Source organism: Hemiscyllium ocellatum, chromosome 42 (assembly GCF_020745735.1).
Source record: "Hemiscyllium ocellatum isolate sHemOce1 chromosome 42, sHemOce1.pat.X.cur, whole genome shotgun sequence".
Lineage (NCBI taxonomy): Eukaryota > Metazoa > Chordata > Chondrichthyes > Orectolobiformes > Hemiscylliidae > Hemiscyllium > Hemiscyllium ocellatum.
Genome location: NC_083442.1, coordinates 19,509,791 through 19,529,917, shown reverse-complemented (window position 1 = coordinate 19,529,917; position 20,127 = coordinate 19,509,791).

The following is a 20,127-nucleotide window of genomic DNA, read 5'->3' as shown; positions in this document are numbered from 1 at the left end:
CCTTACTCACTAAATATACACCTCACCCAAATACAGTCATCCAGTAAACAAGCACCTGATATACACCTTCCACTATGCACCCCACTCAATATATATTGGCTGAATATACACCACTCAAAGTATATTCCCTCCAATATCCATCCAGCCACTAATCACTCGCCCAATATTCCTCCATGTAATATACACCCTCCCAATGTATACCCACGCAATATAACCTTACCTATTGTTTATCCAGTATACTCCCCCAAATATACACTCATGCAGTAGATACCTTGCCAATACTTGCACGTCCAATATATATCTGCTAACATATGCATCGTCCGATATGTTCCTTAATAAATAGATATACTGGCTGATATGTTGCTGCTGGATTTATACTCTAAGCAGATACAGTCCACCTGTATATACTTCATCTGTAACACAAGAGTGATCTTGAACTTCCTCTCTGTCTGAACGTTATATTTTAAAAAAAATTGTTCTTCAGATCTTCAATGTCCCAAAGTGTGAGTCAAGTCCCTACAGATTTCTTATAGGAATCTCCTCCTTAAGGTCTGAATGGAACCAGCAGTTGCCCTGAGATTTCTTCAGAGGCAATAAACAGCACCAGGTTTGATTCCAGCCTCGGGTAACTGTCTGTGCGGAGTTTGCAAGTTCTTTCTGTGTCTGCGTGGGTTTCTTCTGGGTGCTCCAGTTTCTTCCCACAGTCCAAAGATGGGCAAGATTCAGTGGCTTGGTAATGCCAAATTGCCCATAGTGTCCAGGGATATGCAGACTAGGTGGATTAGCCATGGGATATGTGGGGTTACAGGGAGAGGGTAGAGTGGTGGGTCTGGATGGGATGGTCTTTGGACAGGCGACGTGGACTTAATGGGCTGAATGGTCTGCTTCCACACTGCAGGGATTCCATGATCCATTCCCATCCATGAGATGCTGAGTGCAGTTCGAAGAATGGTGTCCAGTTTCAAATTGTGTCTCCCCATGGGTGCCCCAAACTTATGTCCTTTACAATTCCATAGCATCAGATTTTATCATGGATTCTGAAAAATGAATTCTGATTTTTATCATGATTGGATTTGAACCCCATTGCCCAGAAAATTGGAATGGGGTTTGGGATTACTAGCCCAGAGACATTACCACTATGGTGCTGCCTCCCTTTTATATGTTCAACAGTCCAGGCATGGATGTAAATAATGAATCCAGCAAAGTCCAAGAAGAAAAGGACTTGTCTATCCCCTTGGTTGCAAATAAGACAGAGGAGTGAAAATAAAAAAAACCAGGTGAGAAGAAAGGGAGTTCTTTTCCTTCACTAAGAACAATGGGGTGGGTACAGCTGATGCAACAGGAGGAGATGACCATCTCTTAGTTGACCCCTTAGCTATTGATCTTGATGTTTACCTCCTGTGCCGATGCAGACTGTATCACAGGCTTCACTGCAGCTACTCACTCAACACACTCCACCACAACCTGCCAGTTCCACAGTTTCCAAAACTTGGAAGCATAGGGATAGCAGTCACTTTGGAACACCAGCAGCAGCATGGAACCTTGCAAATCCTAAGACCAAAGGCTCTCTTTCTGTGCTGTACCACTCTCTGACTCTAGGTCACAAACCATATCACCTTGGACTCATATCACCAATGGGCTTCATTGTCACTGGATCAAAATCCTGAAATTCCATCCCCAACAAAATTGGGGAATTATCCCCACCACAAGGTTCAAGAAGGTGGTTCACCATCACTTTCTCCTCAGGTAATTGGGGACGAACAATTGGGGCCATTCCAGTGACATTCATATCCTGAGGAGAACCAACAAAAAGAATCGGTGGGGCTGCATTTTATAGACAGGAAACTGAACTGGATGTTTTTCAGATCATTTCAGAGAATGTGAGACTGACCACAAAAACTGCAATGTTTCCATTAGTGGTTCTTGCTGCTGACTACCCTGAACTATTGGCCAAGATTATATTGACTCCCATTTTGAGATATTACAGAATATAAAAGCTATTTTGCCAACCCAATAAAAACTGGAGCCATTAAAGAGGAGAGTTATATACATGTACAAAGAAATACATAGAAAGGCAGTGAAAATGAAGAAACAGGCTAATTCTTCCACATTGACATTTACATTAATTTAATCACATCTCCCTTCGAAACCCTTTTTGTTTATTAACTATTCAGTCAAAAAGAAAAAGTTTGCATTTATATAGTGCCTTTTTCTTCATTTATGTAGTGTATTTTCCTTCATCTGTATAGTGCCTTTTTCCATTTATATAATATCTTCCCCTTAATTTATCCATTCAATTGAAAGAAAAGCTTGCATTGATACAGTGCCTTTTCCTTCAGCTAACTATTCAATCAATAAATAAAACTTGCATTCATATACCTTTCTCCTCATTTATACAGTGTATTTTCCTTCATTTGTTGAGTGCCTTTTTCTTAATTTATATAGTGTCTTTTCCTTTGGCTAACCATACAATCAAAAAGAAAAACTTGCATTTATGTAGTATCTTTCACAACCTCCTAATTAATTTAATGGCCAGCGTTCATTGAAGGTTGTTGAGGTGCAGTCAACGTTGTCAGCATAGGTAATACAGCCACCAATCAGCACACAGCAAGTTCCCCCAAAACAGAAAGGAAGTACCAATGAGATGCTTGGATTTAGTGATGTTTTCTGAAGAATAAATATTGTCCAGGAACCCTGTTCCTATGTGAATGAGTGTATCCATCTGAGCATCCACAAAGCCACATTTTAATGTATCACCTGAAAGATGGCATCTCTGACTGTGCAGCACTCCCTCAGTAACTGAATTGACCCAGAATTGCTCAATCAGTCCTGAAAGATGACATAGTAAGATTTAGTAACTAGGACGGAGAACTCCCACCAAATGGCCTGGTTAGTTTAACTAGTCAGCTAGTATGTGGTTCTGAATAGCGCCAACAGTATGGGATCAAATCTGAGGTAAACATAGGACCTGTCGCCTGGTCTTGCCCCTGAGATAGGAAGGCAGCAAGAAACCATCGCTGACCAAAACAAAAACTGGCCCAGGATGGAACCTCAGCTGAGAATGAGCCAAAAATCTGTCTTCAGGAACAGTATGAATGAATAATTAAGGAATGTTTCTTGTGTGCGGCTGGAATGCAGTTTTGCTGTCCCTCCTTGTACTGTTCAAAAGGGTGGACTGTTTTATTTATTTCTGAATTCCAAACCATAATCAGTAAAAGCCACTTTTCTAAGGCCAGCATTGCTTATAATCAGTTACACTGCTCAAAAGCCTACACCAATCTTTGGTCTACTTTGCTCTTCAGTCTAAACTGAGCTGGGCTGATGGAGCTCACTATTTGGCTGATGGGCAGTACACTGCAGTAAGGAGAAAGTGAGGACTGCAGACACTGGAGATCAGAGCCGGGAGTGCGGTGCTGGAAAAGCACAGCAGGTCAGGCAGCATCCGAGGAGCAGGAGAATCGACGTTTCGGGCATTCCGTGATGAAAGGCTTATGCCCGAAGCATCAACCTGCTGTGTTTTTCCAGCACCACACTCTTGAGTCCACTCCAGTCATTAAGTTTGGCAGGATCCTGGGGATACTGAGAATTCACTCTTTTCCCAAATAATGTGGTGGGATCTGTGGGGGTTCTGCACTGTTGGAGGAGTTGATTTTTGCACAAGATGTTAACCCTTTCTTAACCCAGAGGCCATTGAGAAAGGAAAACTTGTTGTCACATGGGCTGGCTCAGCAAATAGCACTAATGTGTTAAAGGAAAATTGATGAAGGCAGAGTAGAAAGCAGGGTGTGTGCTGATAGAGTGAAAGGAAGTCGGGTGGTGGAGATGCAACATAACACCAGTCCCAGAGAAGTACTCTTAGAATGAGCAGATACCAGAGGAACAGCCAATGAAAATACACATATACTCATGATTTAAAGATGAGATGCGAAATGCATGCATGGAGATTGATGGAAGTGGAACTGACCAGAACTATCACAGTTTTAGACAATAGACAATAGACAATAGGTGCAGGAGTAGGCCATTCAGCCCTTCGAGCCTGCACCGCCATTCAATATGATCATGGCTGATCATTCCTAATCAGTATCCTGTTCCTGCCTTATCTCCATAACCCTTGATTCCACTATCCTTGAGAGCTCTATCCAACTCTTTCTGAAATGAATCCAGAGACTGGGCCTCCACTGCCCTCTGGGGCAGAGCATTCCACACAGCCACCACTCTCTGGGTGAAGAAGTTTCTCCTCATCTCTGTCCTAAATGGTCTACCCCGTTTTGTTAAATGTCAATTATATTTGTGGTAATGTGTATTGGGAAAACAATACTTTGTAAATGTCAATGATAGTGCATGAAAAGGGAAATGTTTAGTAAATGCATTGGTACTAAGGTGTACTAGCTGGCCTACAATAGTCATGTGACTGCTACCTCTGCTATAAATACAATCTGTGCCAGAGATTAAGCCGACATCACTTGAAACAGAGTTGGCGTCTATCTGCCACTTTTATATTATTTTGTCTGTGTGACCGCATCAGTAATTCATATTGCGCTGATCTTATAATTAAAAGGCACATGGGCCCTGACATGTTTGAGGGCTGCTTCTCCAACACCCCATGTCTCAGTCACAATCTTAGGCCCAGGGAGTGAATTCCAGAACAGAGCGACTCGCGCTAAAAATAAAACTCCTTTGCGGGAATCTGATAGCAAGCAATAAAATGAAATGGTGAAATTAGATACCTGCTGAAACATATAAAGTACTTGTTGAATTTTTTTTTCAAAATCCCCCCTCGCCTTTTTACAAATTGGTCACCATAAAACATAGGCCTTCAGAGAGAGGCCTCAACTTTAATTTCTCCAGCAATTTGGCTCCCACCCATGAACAAGTTCCTCTCTCACTCTCCAACAGAAGAAGAGTTGTTGGCAGTGTTAAGAAAGAAATTTGTGGGAACCATATTTAGCTAATACCAATCTAGTGAAGAAGCAAACATAACTGGCCTGAGAACACGACTGTTCATTTACATCCACAGCTCACCAAACCCCTATTTACCTGTCTAGTCTCATTCCAAGTTATCTCCTTAACCCAACAATGGTCTATTGAATTAATTGCATGACCTGCAATCCTTGAACATCCTTTTGAGGGAAGGAGAGAATTTGCTAAAGACTTTCTGTGGCTGGAGCTGGTGAAGAGCAAGTATCACTGGTGGCTTCAGTGAAGAGGTATCACTGGACCCAAGCTCTGTTTCTCTCACCAGAGATTAGATTAGATTAGATTACTTAGATTACTTACAGTGTGGAAACAGGCCCTTCGGCCCAACAAGTCCACACCGACCCGCCACCCACCCCTACATTTACCCCTTACCTAACACTACAGGCAATTTAGCATGGCCAATTCACCTGACCCGCACATCTTTGGACTGTGGGAGGAAACCGGAGCACCCGGAGGAAACCCACGCAGACACTGGGAGAACGTGCAAACGCCACACGCAGTCAGTCGCCTGAATCGGGAATTGAACCCGGGTCTCAGGCGCTGTGAGGCAGCAGTGTTAACCACTGTGCCGCCCACCTTGCCATTTGATGGTGCCAGACTTACCAGGTTTCTCCAGCACTTTCTTTTTGTGTACCACTGACGGCTAATTGATTTACAATCCAATCCTGTTTAACAAACGTCATCAAGAAGAGCAAAATTCTACTTCCACATGAAGACCCAATGAAATCAAACGGCGAACCACTTTTGATTTCTCTGCCTCAGCTTTCTTGTCACCCAATCTCAACACACCTTGTTTGTGCATTTGTTAACTTGGTTTCGATTAATCTGGGTTTAACACTTTGATGGGTAATGTTAAACTGACTCTCTCTGATGTATCAGTTTAGCAGTGATACTGCTTAATTCCTTCTGTCATTGTTAGTTCTGAACTTGTTGAACGTCTTTAGTCACCTGTATCCTGTAGCGAGATAAATCACTGATGACAATATACACTCAATGTTAATTGTTTTTTTAGTTGCATTTATTTGACTTTCTAGTGCAGATCAGAGCAGCAGCTGTGAGCAGCTTTGGGACCTTAGCTCAGTGCGATTCTTTAAGATGGGTGACAAACTCAAATTTCCCACACAGTAACTTGTCAATGATGGCAAGCATTCCCAGGGGGATTAGGGTGTATGACATCTATATCCCGAGAAAACTCAGCCTGAAGAGGATGTCAGTCAAAGAGCAACGTTGTGTGTGATTTGGGAGACGTGACTCACTATTCAAAAAGCTGATCTCTGAGTCAGGGGGTTGTGGCCTAACACAAAGGCTTGAGCACAGATTTAGTGAGGTGCTTAATGCACTGTCAGCGACATTGTCTTTAGGATTTAGAAACATTAAACTAATCTGTTAAATTATAAAAACTAGGTTCAAAGGAAAGCTCATCAACATGAAACACTAAGTCCATTTTTTACCCTTCACAGAAGCCACCTGGCCTACTGAGTTTTAATTTTATTTCAGATTTTCAGCATCTCCATCTTCTGTATCAAACAGATTTGAAAGATCCCATGGTTTTATTATTAAGAAGTGTTCAGGGGAATGTTGGGGTGTAGGGTGCTTCCCCTGGCTTCCTGGCTAATATTTGTCTCTCAAACAACATTATATAACAAAGGATTGAGATATCATTACATCGCTGTATGCGGGAGATTGCTAGGAGCAATTTGGGGACCTTGCTTCCTTTTGGACGAATGTGATGGCACATCCAAAGCATTTCATTGGGATGCCCTGAGGTTGTAGGAAACAGAGGCCATTCAGCCCACTGAGCCTACCCCACTGATCAAAAGGAACATGGCTGATCAAACACCTCAACGACCTTTAGCCACGCCAGCACCATAACTTTGTACATCATTGATAAATATGCATTATGTAATTGTTAATGCCCATTATGGAAAGTTGTACGTAAATATAAATTCCATTTTTTGTTAATGTGCTTCTTTAACAGGGGCTGATGTAAGAGGAAGGGGGTCTAATGGTGCAGTGACAGCCTCTGAGCCAGTAGTGTTGAGGTTCAAGTTCCACATGGAACGGATAGTCAAACATTCACTTATAAATTATTCCAACTTACATTAATGTCAGGCAGTAACAGCAGGAGAAATTCCATGTCAACTATTTGATGGAAAGACAGTGAAGTGTCTACAATCTAATATCCTTAACGACATAAGAACATTAGAAATAGGAGCAGGGGTAGGCTATTAGACCCCTTGAGCCCGCTCCACCATTCAATAAGATCATTTCATGGACTCAGCTCCACTTACCTGCCTGCTCACTGTAACCTTTAATTCCTCTACTGCTCTAAAATCTAATTATTGCTTTAAAAAAACATTCAAAAGGAAGTCTCAACTGCTTCACTGGGCAGGGAACTCCACAGATTCACAACCCTTTGGGTGAAGAAGTTCTTCCTCAACTCAGTCCAAAATGTGCTCCCCCTTATTTTTGAGGGCTAGTTCTATTTTCATCAGCCAGTGGTAACAACCTCCAGGTTACTATAGATGACTCAGTGGTTAGCACTGCTGCCTCACAGCGCCAAGGACTCGGGTTCGATTCCAGGCTCGGGCAACTGTCTGTGTGGAGTTTGCACATTCTCCCCGTGTCTGCGTGGGTTTCCTCTGGGTGCTCTGGTTTCCTCTCACAGTCCAAAGGTGTGCAGCTTAGGCGAACTGGCCATGCTAAATTGCCCATCGTGTTCAGGGATGTGTAGGTTAGGTGCATTAGTCAGGGGTAAATGTAGAGTAATAGGGTAGGGGAATGAGTCTGGGTGGGATACTCTACAGAGGGTTGGTTGTTGACTCAATGGCCTGTTTCCACACTGTAAGGATTCCATGAGCATGGAGGTAAAAGCGTCCTGTTACCAAAGGAACATGGACTCCCTGGGGAGGCAATGGGGCAGATGGGCAGAGTGGTTCAGATTGCTTCCACCAGGGTTCAATCCCATCTCTAGCTGAGGTTGATTTGAGCGGTGTCCCATTACCATCAAAGATGCTAATCACAACATGGCAGATCAGAGAAGCAGAGATGAAAGAAAAGAGTAAGAGGTTCAGTAACCTAAAGAATGGGAAAGATGCATTGAAAGGACAATCAATATCAGAGGAAATGGTGGACACAGGTACAATTTCAAGGTTGAAAAGACATTTGGAGAAGTACATGGATAAGATATGTTTGGAGGGACTTGGGCCAAGTGCAGGCAGGTGGGACTAGTTTAGTTTGTGATTCTAGTCAGCACAGGCTGGTTGGGCCGAAGGGTCTGTTTCCATGCTGTATGACTACATAAGGCTCTGACCAGGATGAGGAATTGGAGGCTGTGGCGCCTGCAAGTGTTTTCAGCAAAAGCCAATGTGTTCAGGAGTGGGGCTGAGGGGAGGAGAGGGAAGAGGAGGCAACAAAGGCTGACTGCGCCTCAACCTGGGAAATTAACCCGAGCAAACCACACAGAGAAAGGATTTCAGTCTCTCTCTGCTACAATGGACTCTAAGAGACCAAAGCCCATTCCTCGTGGGCATTAATTCGAATCCACGGTGCCCTTGATTGGAAATCAAAGAGGCTGCATTGGTGGATAACAGCGAGTCTGCAATTGTGACGAAGGCAGGCTGCTGAGGAGGGAAGATTTGCATTTCATTAATGCCACTCATAAACTCAGGGTGTCCTGAAGAGTGGTTCCCTGCCAAGAGCTTTTGAAAGGTAATGGAATGTCAGGTTTGTGGCAGCCAGCTAGTGCACAGCATGATCCCACAAATGACAAGGCAATCAGGTCTGGATAATCTTTTTTTTTGTCAACCATGTCAATCATGGGATTATGACATCAGCAGTGGCAATAACTCCCCAGCTATTTGTTGTGATATGACTGAGAGAGTGGCCAACACATCTCATCCAAGCAATGGCCTCCGTGACAGAGCAGCACTCCCTCGGTGCTGCAATGAGTGAGCATGTGGGTTTCCAGACTGGGATTTACACCTACAATCCTCAGAATCTGAGGTGATAGCGCTCCTCACTTGTCACCTTGGCGTTTGCTCTGGGTTTCCAACTAGTCTCCACGATTAAGGTGATGATCCCCTGTATCAATACCTGATTCTGAAATAGTGAAAACTGAGAGGGAGCTAAAGCTGGATGAGGTAGAGAATGGAAAGCACAAGGTCTTGTCAGTTGGACAATTGATGGGCTGAGCCAAACAGTCTTGCAAGGAGCCAATTAATTGAATTAGTGTGAACCTCCCAGAAATATGCCATCTGCCATTTTCATAGACGTGGAGTCAGTTATACATAGCCACAGACCTCATGCCAGCTATTTATAGACCCAACAAGACCATGCATGGTAATATTAACTTATGGCATCAAATACAAATGGAGCAGCACATACTGCAATCGTGGCCTCACGAAATACGATAGCCATCTTTTCACCATGTCAGAGGAAGGTGACTGAATACTGCCTGACCAAAAAAAAATTACGAGTGGAGAATTAAACATATTCAACAAATTTTAAATTAAAAGTACTTCAAAAATAATGTTTTCCAAAAATTTACAATAACCTTAAACTTTAGCAATTATTAAAATATTATTATGGGGCTATGGATGTCACTGGCTGGAATTTTAAAAACTTAATTTACAGGATGTGGGCACTGCTAGCTAGGCTATCATTGATCAGGCCCCCCCAAATGTCCAGCAGGCATTTCAGAGCCGACCACATTGCTGTGAATTATTTCTAAGCCAATTCAGGTTATGGCTTAAAGGACATGAGTGAAGCAGATCTTTTCTTCAACAATTGACAGCATTTATATGTTTGTCACTAGGCCAGATTTTTATTGAAGTCAAATTTCACTGTCTGCATGGCAGGATTTGAATCCATGTCTGCATAACATTAACCTGGATTTCCAACTTCCTCGTCCAGTAAGATGACCACTACACCATAGCTTTCCCTAAATCCCCTTTATTGCTCCTTAAGAAGGTGATGGTGAGCAGACTTCTCAAGTTCCTGCAGTTCCTGTGGTGTAGGGCCACCCACAGTGCTGATAGGACAGAGTTCCAGGATATTGACCCAGTTGTAGTGAAGAAATAGAAACCTAGAAACATAGAAAATAGGTGCAGGAGTAGGCTATTTGGCCCTTTTGAGCCTGCACCATCATTCGATATGATCGTGGCTGATCATGCAATCTCAGTATCCCACTCCCCGTTTCTCTTCATACTCCATGATCCCTTCAGTCTACAGGGCTACATCCAGCTCCCTCTTGAATAAATCTAATGGACAGACCCCAATAGTTTTCAGTGGTAGAGAATTCCACAGGTTCACAACTCCCTGAGCGAAGAAATTCTTCCTCATCTCAATCCTGAATGGCTTACCCCTTATTCTTAGGCTGTGACCCTCTAGATGTGGACTTGCTTAACATTGGGAACATCATTCCCAGATCTAGCCTGTCCAGTCCCATCAGGATTTTATATATTACCATGAGAGTCCCCTTCATTCTTCCAAATTCCTGTGAGTATAAGCCCAGTGGGAAAGTATTCCCAAATTAGGCTGGTCTGAGGCTTGGAGAGGAACTTGCAAATGGTGGTGCTCCCATGCCCTAGTATTCTTCTTCTGCTTCTAAGTGGTAAAGTTTGTGGGTTTGGAAGGTACCATTGATTGATTTATTGTCACGTGTACTGAACTACAGTGAAAAGCTTTGTTCATGAGCAGGCAGATCATAGTAAGCAAGGATATACAGATCAAAGAGACTCAGAGGCCTACAGGTTACATTGCACATGGCATGCACTAGGCAAGATCAGTGTTAGCGAGGCTAGAGAGTCCATTCATCATTGTTGTGGTTCTGTTCGCCAAGCTGGGAATCTGTGCTGCAGACGTTTCATCCCCTGTCCAGTCCATTCATCAATCTAATAACAGCCGGGAAGAAGCTGTTTCTGAACCTGCGGGTGTGTGTGTGTGTGTGTGTGTGTGTGTGTGTGTGTGTGTGTGTGTGTGTGTGCAGGTTTCTGTATCTTCTGCCTGATGGAAGAGGTTGTAGGAGATCATTACCAGGTTGCGATGGGTCTTTGATGTTATTGGCAGCCTTTCTGCAGTAGCGAGCCATGTAAGTGGAGTCTATGGATGGGAGGTTGGCTTCCTGACGGTCTGGGCTGTGCACACCACCTTCTGTAGTTTCTTACAGTCCTGGGCAGAGCAGCTGCCGTACCAGACCGTTACGCACCCAGACAGTCTGCTGTCAATGGTGCATCTTTAGAGGTGGTGAGGGTCCTTATGGACATGCCGAATTTTCTGAACCGCCTGAGGAAGAAGAGGCGTTTTTGTACCTTCTTGACTGTCACATCTATGTGGCGAGTCCAGGACAGATTGTCGGTTATCATCACTTTGAGGAACTTGACGCTCTCGACCCTCTGAGCCTCAACTCCGTTGGTGTGGATGGAGGAGAGGGGGGTGGCCTCCTCCTTCCTTTCTGAAGTCAATGATCAGGTCTTTAGTTTTGCCGACATTGAGAGAGAAGTTGTTCTCATTGCACCACATCTATCTCCCTTCTATATTTTGACATGCTGTTGTTAGACATCCGTGCAACTGTGGTTGTGTCATCAGTGAACTTGTAGATGGCGTTCATTTAGAATTTGGCAACACAGTTGTGGGTGTACAGGGAGTACAGTAGGGGCTGAGGTCACATCCTTGGGGGGGGCTCCAGTGTTGCATGTTATTGTGGAGGAGGTGCAGTCATCTATCTTCACTGATTGTGGTCTGTGGATCAGAAAGCTAAGGATCCAGTTGCAGAGTTTGGTCCAGGTTTTGGCAAGTTGCTGAGGAGCGTGTTGTAGGTGGTGGTAAGAGTAAACATTTTAGTTGGTAATAGGGTGGCATCAATTGGAATGCTTTGTCCTGGATTGTCAGTTAAGTTGTTTTAACAAAACATTTTCTCCCGGTTATGCAGATTATTTCTAATCTTAAAATAAATTTTGAATATTCAGATCAAGAATGCATTAATTAGGTTCATCAAAGAACAGAGCAGTGTCTAAATAATGATCACACGCAGTGGGCAGTGAAGTGATTTAAAGCATATTACTTTATACCAGGAAGGCAGAGTATTAGACATGTCATCCTATACACAACAATTCCTTTGAAGTTCCAGATAAAATCAAGACTACTGGAGGAAAAATAAGTGGAAAGTTTCTGCATTGCAGCCAAAAAACATCCACTGGAAACAGACAATCTCAGGATAGGGTGAATAGCCAAGGTCTTTTTCCCAGAGTAGGGGAGTCCAAAACTAGACGGCATATGTTTAAGGGGGGAGGGGAAAGATTTAAAAGGGACACAAGGGGCAACCTTTTCATGCAGAGGTTGGTGCGTGTATGGAATGAGCTGTCAGAGGAAGTGGTGGAGGCTGGTACAATTACAGCATTTAGAAGGCATCTGGATGGGTATATGAATAGGAAGGGTTTGGAGGAGCAATAGAAATAGAATTATGTTTATTGTCTCGCGGTACTCAAGTACAGAAGTAAGCAAAACATTTACAATGTCAGTCCAAATGCTAGCAAATAGGACTAGGTTAGGTTAGGTTATCTGGTTGGCAAGGACAAGTTGTACTGAAGGGTCTGTTTCCGTGCTGTACATCTCTTCTCACCAACTCTGGATCTTCTGCAGTTTAGGTTGGAATAAGGTTTGCCAAAATCATTCCAGTCAAGATTGTGTGCCATGAACCAAGGTGTCCACAGCAATGATAGAATCTGAAAATGTTGAAACAACTCTGGTTTACCAGATCATTTCCCTATGCAAAAGATCCTGATCCACTCCTTAATCGTACCTGATAGCAACTCACCCTTCAGACCCCAACAATCAACGAATGTGGACTAGGCCAGCATTTATTGCCCATCGTCAACTATATTGTCCCTGGAGTCACATGTGCTAGGCCATGACCAGGTAGACATTGCAGACTTCCTTTCCCTGCATGACAGCATGAATCAGTTGGGTTCTAAACCATCTTTGATGAAAACTGCATGGTGCCTATTTTAATTCTAGCTTTTCTACTGAATTCAGATTCCATTGACTGCCTCGGCAGGATTCAAACTCACGTCCCCAGATCATCTCCCTGTTACAGGGAGAATATTATTATACTGGACGGGGTTCAGAAGAGACTGACCAGGATGTTGCCAGGAATGGAGGGTTTGAGTTATAAGGAGGGGCTGGATAGGCTGGGGCATTTTTCACTGGAGTGTCGGACTTTGAGGGATGATCTTACAGAGGTTTATAAAATGATGAGAGGTATAGATAAGGTGAATAACAGGTGGCATTTCCCTTGGGTGGGGGCATTCAAGACAAGTGGGTGTATTTTTAAGGTGAGACAAGAAAGATTTAAACAAGAAACGTGGGGCAATATTTTTGACGTAGAAAGTGGTTTGTGGGTAACTTCCAGAGGGTGTAGTGTGGGGGAGGGGGGGGGTGTACTGTTATTATGTTTAAAAGACATTTAGATGAGTACATGCATAAGGAATCTTTGGAGGGATGTGGACCAAGTGCAGGCAGATTTAGGGACTATTTTAATTATGTTCAGCACGGACTGGTTGGACCGAAGGGTCTGTTTCTGTGCTGTATGACTCTATGAGGCCGAAGTTCTGAATCATTAGTCCAGTGATATTACAACACACACACACACACATACACACACACACACACACACACACACACACACACACACACAACTGATAAACCTTTGAACTTGATTTTGAATACTTTATGCAGATAAATAAATCATGAATGCTCAAATCCTCTGTCTAAGAACCTCTCTGTCAAATCAAAATCAACAAACATCTCAAAAACTTTCCAGTAAGAATTAAAGAACAATCTGAGGTTAATGATCTATTTTGTTGAGAAATTATGTGGAGGAAATCACTGTAAAGGCTGATATGCTTACTTCTATCACAGTTATATCCTTGTTTTTGACTGGCACAGACTCGATGAGCTGGAGGCCTTTATCTGTGTTGCAGACTGTAAAGTAGAGGCACTGTAGTCTAACCAGACCACAGGCCACTCTCTCACAAGAGAGAGATCGTTTGTGATGGTTTAACCTGGGGGTAACCATGCAACAGGCAAGAGGAGAGGTTGAGAAGGAGAGTCCCTAATGGTTACCTCAACCAGGATGTGGGAATTGAACCCACACTTCCAGTATCATTCTTAATCATAAACCAGCCAAATGAGCTAACTGAGCTCGTCTCTGACTAGTGCATTGATGAGACAGTACACACAGTACCAATCCTGGCCCATATGGTGACATCCTAGTTATTTCCAGACGTGTGTTGCATTGGTGACTCCCTTCAGCTGACAAAATTCAACCTCTGGCATTGCGACTAACTGCAGTCCCAGACTATCAAACAGATGTTGATGCCTTCCACCTTCTTATCTCATTCACAAACCCAGCAACACACAAAAACAGCAGCTAATAACTTGAAAGACCCTATACAGACAACAAGCTAAACCAATGTCATATACAAAATACCTTGCAAGAACTGTAACAAACACTACATTGGACAAACAGGCAGAAAACTAGCCACCAGGATACAGGAACATCAACTAGCCACAAAAAGCCATGACCCACTCTCATTAGTATTTTTACATACTGATGAGGAAGGACACCACTTTTACTGGGATAACACATCCATCCTAGGAAAAGCCAGACAGAGACAGACACGAAAATTCCTACAAGCAGGGCACTCCAAACAGAACTCTATCAACAAATACATTGACTTGGATCTCATTTACCTGAGGAAATAAACAGGAAATGACATCACAGGAAATGACATCACCAACCCAGGGAAACCTAAATATGTAAATAAAATGTGGGCCATACCACCAGTGCTTCACCGAAGGCCTACTGATGATGTTACCTAGTATGGTGACGAAACGTCTGAAAACGAACCTTCCAGCTCAGCAAGCAAACTCACATTCATCCATGAATATGGGTGTCACTGGCTGGACCAGCATTCATCGCCCATGAGAATGTGATGAGGACCTCCCTTCTTGCACGACTACAATCTGTGTGGTGTTGATATTTTCTACCTAACCTGCTCAGATGTCTGACGACACGCCTCTGGAAGCAGGTGGGATTTGAACCCAGACCTCCTGGCCCAGAGGTGGGGAGATTACCACAACAGTCCCCTGTCTATACAACGTAGGGCAAACAACAAAGCTGTCAAGGAGGGAGGTATGGTGTTTTGAACCAGCTACCCTCTGGAGGAATGGTAATAAATTGAATCAGTGGTTTGGAGGAGATCTTGCAAATGGTGGTGCTCTGTCCTTCCAGACGGTCACAGTCACAGGTTTGGAAGGTGCTGTTGCTTGAAGTCTTGGCACGTTGCTGGGATGCATCCTGTAGATGGTACACACTGCTGCTGCTGTGCATTGGTGATGAAGGGTGTGAATGCTGAAGGAGGTAGATAGGGTGTCAATCAAGCAGGATGGTGAATTATAAACATTAATGAGGGACACTATTCAAAAAATAATTCTGAAACAACTGTCATTTTAGAAAGACCAGCATTTATTGCCCATTGGTTTGAAATGGGTGTAATGCACCTTTACGTGAGTGATTGCTGTCCCTGTAGTGAGTGTGTTCTCACAGTGGTGTTATATCAGTAGTTCCTGAAGCCTGATCCTGAATAACCTACATTCATGTGGGGACGGTGAGATACTTAACAGTGTTCCTGTGGCATTGATGCTCCTCCCCTGGAGGACAGAGAAAACTTCTGTCACCAGAACAGATTGAATATTGTGGTAAAAGGTTCAGAGGGGATTGACTGGAATGGAAGCAGGAATGAGGAATGTGGAGAGACAGGAGAAACTGATGTTGTGCTCTTAGGATCTCAGAGAGCCAACGGGAGGTTCAAATTGAGGTGTTCAAAGGTATAAGAGTTGTGAATGGAGTGAATAATGGATGAGCAGGAACATCAGTAATCAGTATTGAAAAGTCATTGGAACGAAACCTTAATATTTCCAGTGGCCATCAGACATCGCGGAACATTTCACAGCTGGTGAAGGCACTGAGAAGTAGAATCATTATTGTAATTTGGGAAACACAGCAAGCAAATCAGCTAAGCCAATATAATAATGAGCAAACAATCTGTTTTTCCTGGCTTTGACTGAAGGAAAACTATTGGCGTTCGTGACAACTTCCCCACATCATTGTGTTGTGGGATCTTTTATGTCTGCCCGAGGATAGATGGAGACTCAGTCTCACCCAAAAGGTGGCATCTCCATCAGTTCAGCACACCCCAGGTACTGCAGTATAATGCCAGCTTTGATCTTTGTGCTTAAGTCCCTGGGGTAAGCTTAGACGCAGGGTCTGATTCAGATGTGACAGAGCTGCCAACCAAAACAGAAAGGAACAGCGTGATTGGAGAAGAAACAATGAGAACTTTCTTTTCCCTTTTTGCAGTGAGCTGCCTGGATCTGCTCTGGAATGCTCTGTCTGGAAGGAAGCAGGTTCCGTAATAACTTACAAACTTTGGAAAATACTGAAATGAAAATGCCGCAGGGTTATGGGGCAAGAGTGGGGGAGTTGGGACAAATCGAACTGTAGAATGGGGTGGACTGGATGTCCTTTGTTTGCACCCCATAATTTTGTACACTGAGTCTTTATTCCAGGAAATGTTTTAGTCTTAACTCCTCAGATTGTCAAACCAGCAGCAAAGATCACGGGATGTTGGAGGGTCTACTGTCCCATCAGGAGGAGGTGAGTGAATCCCAGAGGAGACAAGGTGCTCCCTCAGTGCTGCTATAGACATAGAATCCTTACAGTGTGGAAACAGGCCTTTTGGCCCAACAAGTCCACACTGACCCTCCAAAGAGTATCCCACCCAAATCTATTCCCCTGCATTTACCCCTGACTAATGCACCTAACTGACACATCCCTAAACATCTGAACAGCACATCATTGGATTGTGGGAGGAAATCAGAGCACCCGGAGGAAATCTGCGCAGACACAGGGAGAATGTACAAACTCCTCACAGACAGTCACCCGAGGCTGGAATCGAACCTAGGTCCCTGCTGCTGTGAGCAGTGCTAACCACTGAGCCACCGTGCCTGAACAGGAAATTGGAGGAGCAGTCTGAACCCAGAAAACAGAGATTCCAATTGCATCTCTGTCCTTGTAGCCCTTTCCCTTATCTGCAGGGCAATCGCAAAAAAATGACCCGGGGGGAGGGTGGGCGCAGGGATAGGTTTGTGGGGAGAATGGAGTATTAGTGGGCGGCACGGTGGCACAGTGGTTAGCACTGCTGCCTCACAGCGCCTGAGACCCGGGTTCAATTCCCGACTCAGGCGACTGACTGTGTGGAGTTTGCACATTCTCCCCGTGTCTGTGTGGGTTTCCTCCGGGTGCTCCAGTTTCCTCCCACAGTCCAAAGATGTGCGGGTCAGGTGAATTGGCCATGCTAAATTGCCCGTAGGGGTAAATGCAGGGGTATGGGTGGGTTGCGCTTTGGCGGGTCGGTGTGGACTTGTTGGGCCGAAGAGCCTGTTTCCACACTGTAAGTCTAATCTAATAACATGGAGGGGGAAAAGGATCAGGAGTTGACCTGACAAACACAAGCTTCTGATGCAATATTCCCAATATGGAAGTTACAGGAATTCTGAATTGTAATGCCTTCCTGCCTTTTCCAAGAGGACCATTGCTGAAGGGGTTAAAGGGCGTAAGCCCCACCTACATTCTGGAACAGAAACCGTGGCAACCCCACATGGAATCAATCCAACCTCGACACTGTGCTCCAGAAAAAATGCGAAATGCTCATTTTGATCTCTATCTGACGAAGAGAAATGGATAGTCTTTAAGGGGATGAAAGGGACTCTTGCTTTGGAGAATGCTGTGAAACAGTGGGAAAATTTGTTAACAGATTAACAGAATGACAAGCTAAAACATTAACACTGCTTTTATAGCTGGAAACACTCTGCTGTACCAGACCGTGTTTGGTCAGTCGCAGACAGTGTGGGAGGCCACACACGATGAGAGGGTGGGCAGATCACCTGCCGTGGTTGTGGGTATGTTCGCTGAACTGAGACGTTGATTTGCAGATATTTTGTCCCCTGTCTACGTGACACCTTCAGGGCTTTGGTGCCTCTTGCCAAGCTCTGCACTACTGTGTCTTCTGGAATTTATTTGGTTCTATTCCGGCTGCTTCTGGTTGATGGTTCCAATTGTTCGTTGTAGTGGCCGGTATATTGGGTCTAGGTATATGTGCTTGTTGATGGAGTCCATGGATGAGTGCCATGCTTCTAAGAGTTCTCTGGCTGTTCTCTGTTTAGCTTGTCCTGTGATCGTTGTGTTGTCCCAGTCGAATTTGTGGTCCTTGTCATCTGTGTGTGCGGCAACTAGGGGGCAGCTGGTCATGGCGTTTATTGGCTAGTTAGTGTTCGTGGATTGCCAGTTGTCTGCCTGTTTGTCCTTTATTGTGCAGTCTTTGCGTGGAATCTTGTTTGTCTTGTCCATGTTGGGTTGAGGATGTTTTATTCTGGTTGTTGTTTGTTGTTGTTGATTGAGTTGTTGCCTGAGTGTGGCTGTTGGTACCTTGAGCTACCAGACGTAGGGATTTAACACAGCTTCAGATCCAAGCTTCAGGACACACTCACTCAGACTGGTTGGAGTGGGATTTGAACCCTGCACTGCCAGTAGAGGGATTGACCGTAGATCTCAATGTAGAGGAGTCCTGTGATTAAGAAAGTATTCACATCAAGCTCGTGCTAAACAATCAGTAACTCCCCAGCAGAGGCAATCAGAATGATTCTCGCTTCCCAAAATAGGAACATTGTGGGCGACAGAATACAGTAAAAGTATGACAGTCTCTACGTGCTCCTCATCCTGTCTGGTCTTCAGGGGTTGGTGTTGGCTTAACGTGTGATGCGTGGACCCACATGGGCTTTCCTTCTGTCTTCACTACCGTGTGGGTTACCAATGAAACAGTCATTCCCCACCTGGGCTCCAAACAGTTCTTTCAGCGGAATGACTTCACAAACACGTAGTCTCCTGGCCGGTATATGTGGCAGCTTTCAGTAGTGGGGTTTCAATAACCTTGGGTGGCATGGTGGCTCAGTGGTTAGCACTGCTGCCTCACAGTGCCAGGTCCTGGGTTTGATTCCACCCGTGAGTGACTGTTTGTGTGGAGTTTGCACATTCTCCCCGTGTCTGTGTGGGTTTCCTCCCACAGTCCAAAGATATGCAGGTCAGGGTGAATTGGCCAAGTTAAATTGCCCATAGTGTTAGGTGCATTAGTCGGAGAGAAATGGGTCTGGGTGGGTTCCTCTTTGAAGGATTGGTGTGGACTTGTCGGGCTGAAGGGAATCTAATCTAAACCTGTGAGCAGAAATCTTTAAATGATTTAGTTAACATTATGTAGTAATTTTCATCCACGCTATGGCCATCCATCTGCTCAGTGATAAGAGGAACATTAATTGGTAGTCTCATTGGCCTACCCATGATTATCTCCTGTTATCTGGTTAGGACTTGATCTCATTAACATGAGTGCGATAGGCCATTTCAGGCCAGCTTCAGCACAAAGCTCATCATCTCTATTCTTTAATTTTCTGTGGTGACTTTCCACTGTTCCTGTTGATTGGGGGATGATGTGGACATGTCAGATGATGTTTAGTCTGGAGACCTTTAAGCAGTTCCTTAATAATTTGTCCTGTAAAATGTGGTCCATTTTGGCTTGATATCTGTTGTGGTACTCTGAAACGGAGTGCAAAGTCTCGCAAGAAGATCTTGGCATCCATTGTGGCATCATTCTTTCAGGTAGATTAAGCTACCACCCAACTGGAGAATACATCTAAAATAACTAATACACAACTAGAACCCATACATTACAGCATTTGTATGAAGTCCATTTGCAGATGCACAAAGGGGCCCCATTGCTGGGGCTGAGAATCAGGCGGGACACTGGGAGTTTTCCCTGCATTAAATATTTGACACGCCATGCACTTGGCTCAGTGGCTAGCACTGCTGCCTCACAGCGCCAGGGACCCAGGTTCGATCCCAGCCCCAGGCAACCGTCTGTGTGGAGTTTGCATGTTCTCCCCGTGTCTGGTTTCCTCCCACGATCCAAAGATGTGCAGGTTAAGTAAATTGCCCACAGTGTTCAGGGATGGGTAGGTTACAAGTATTAGTCGGGGTAA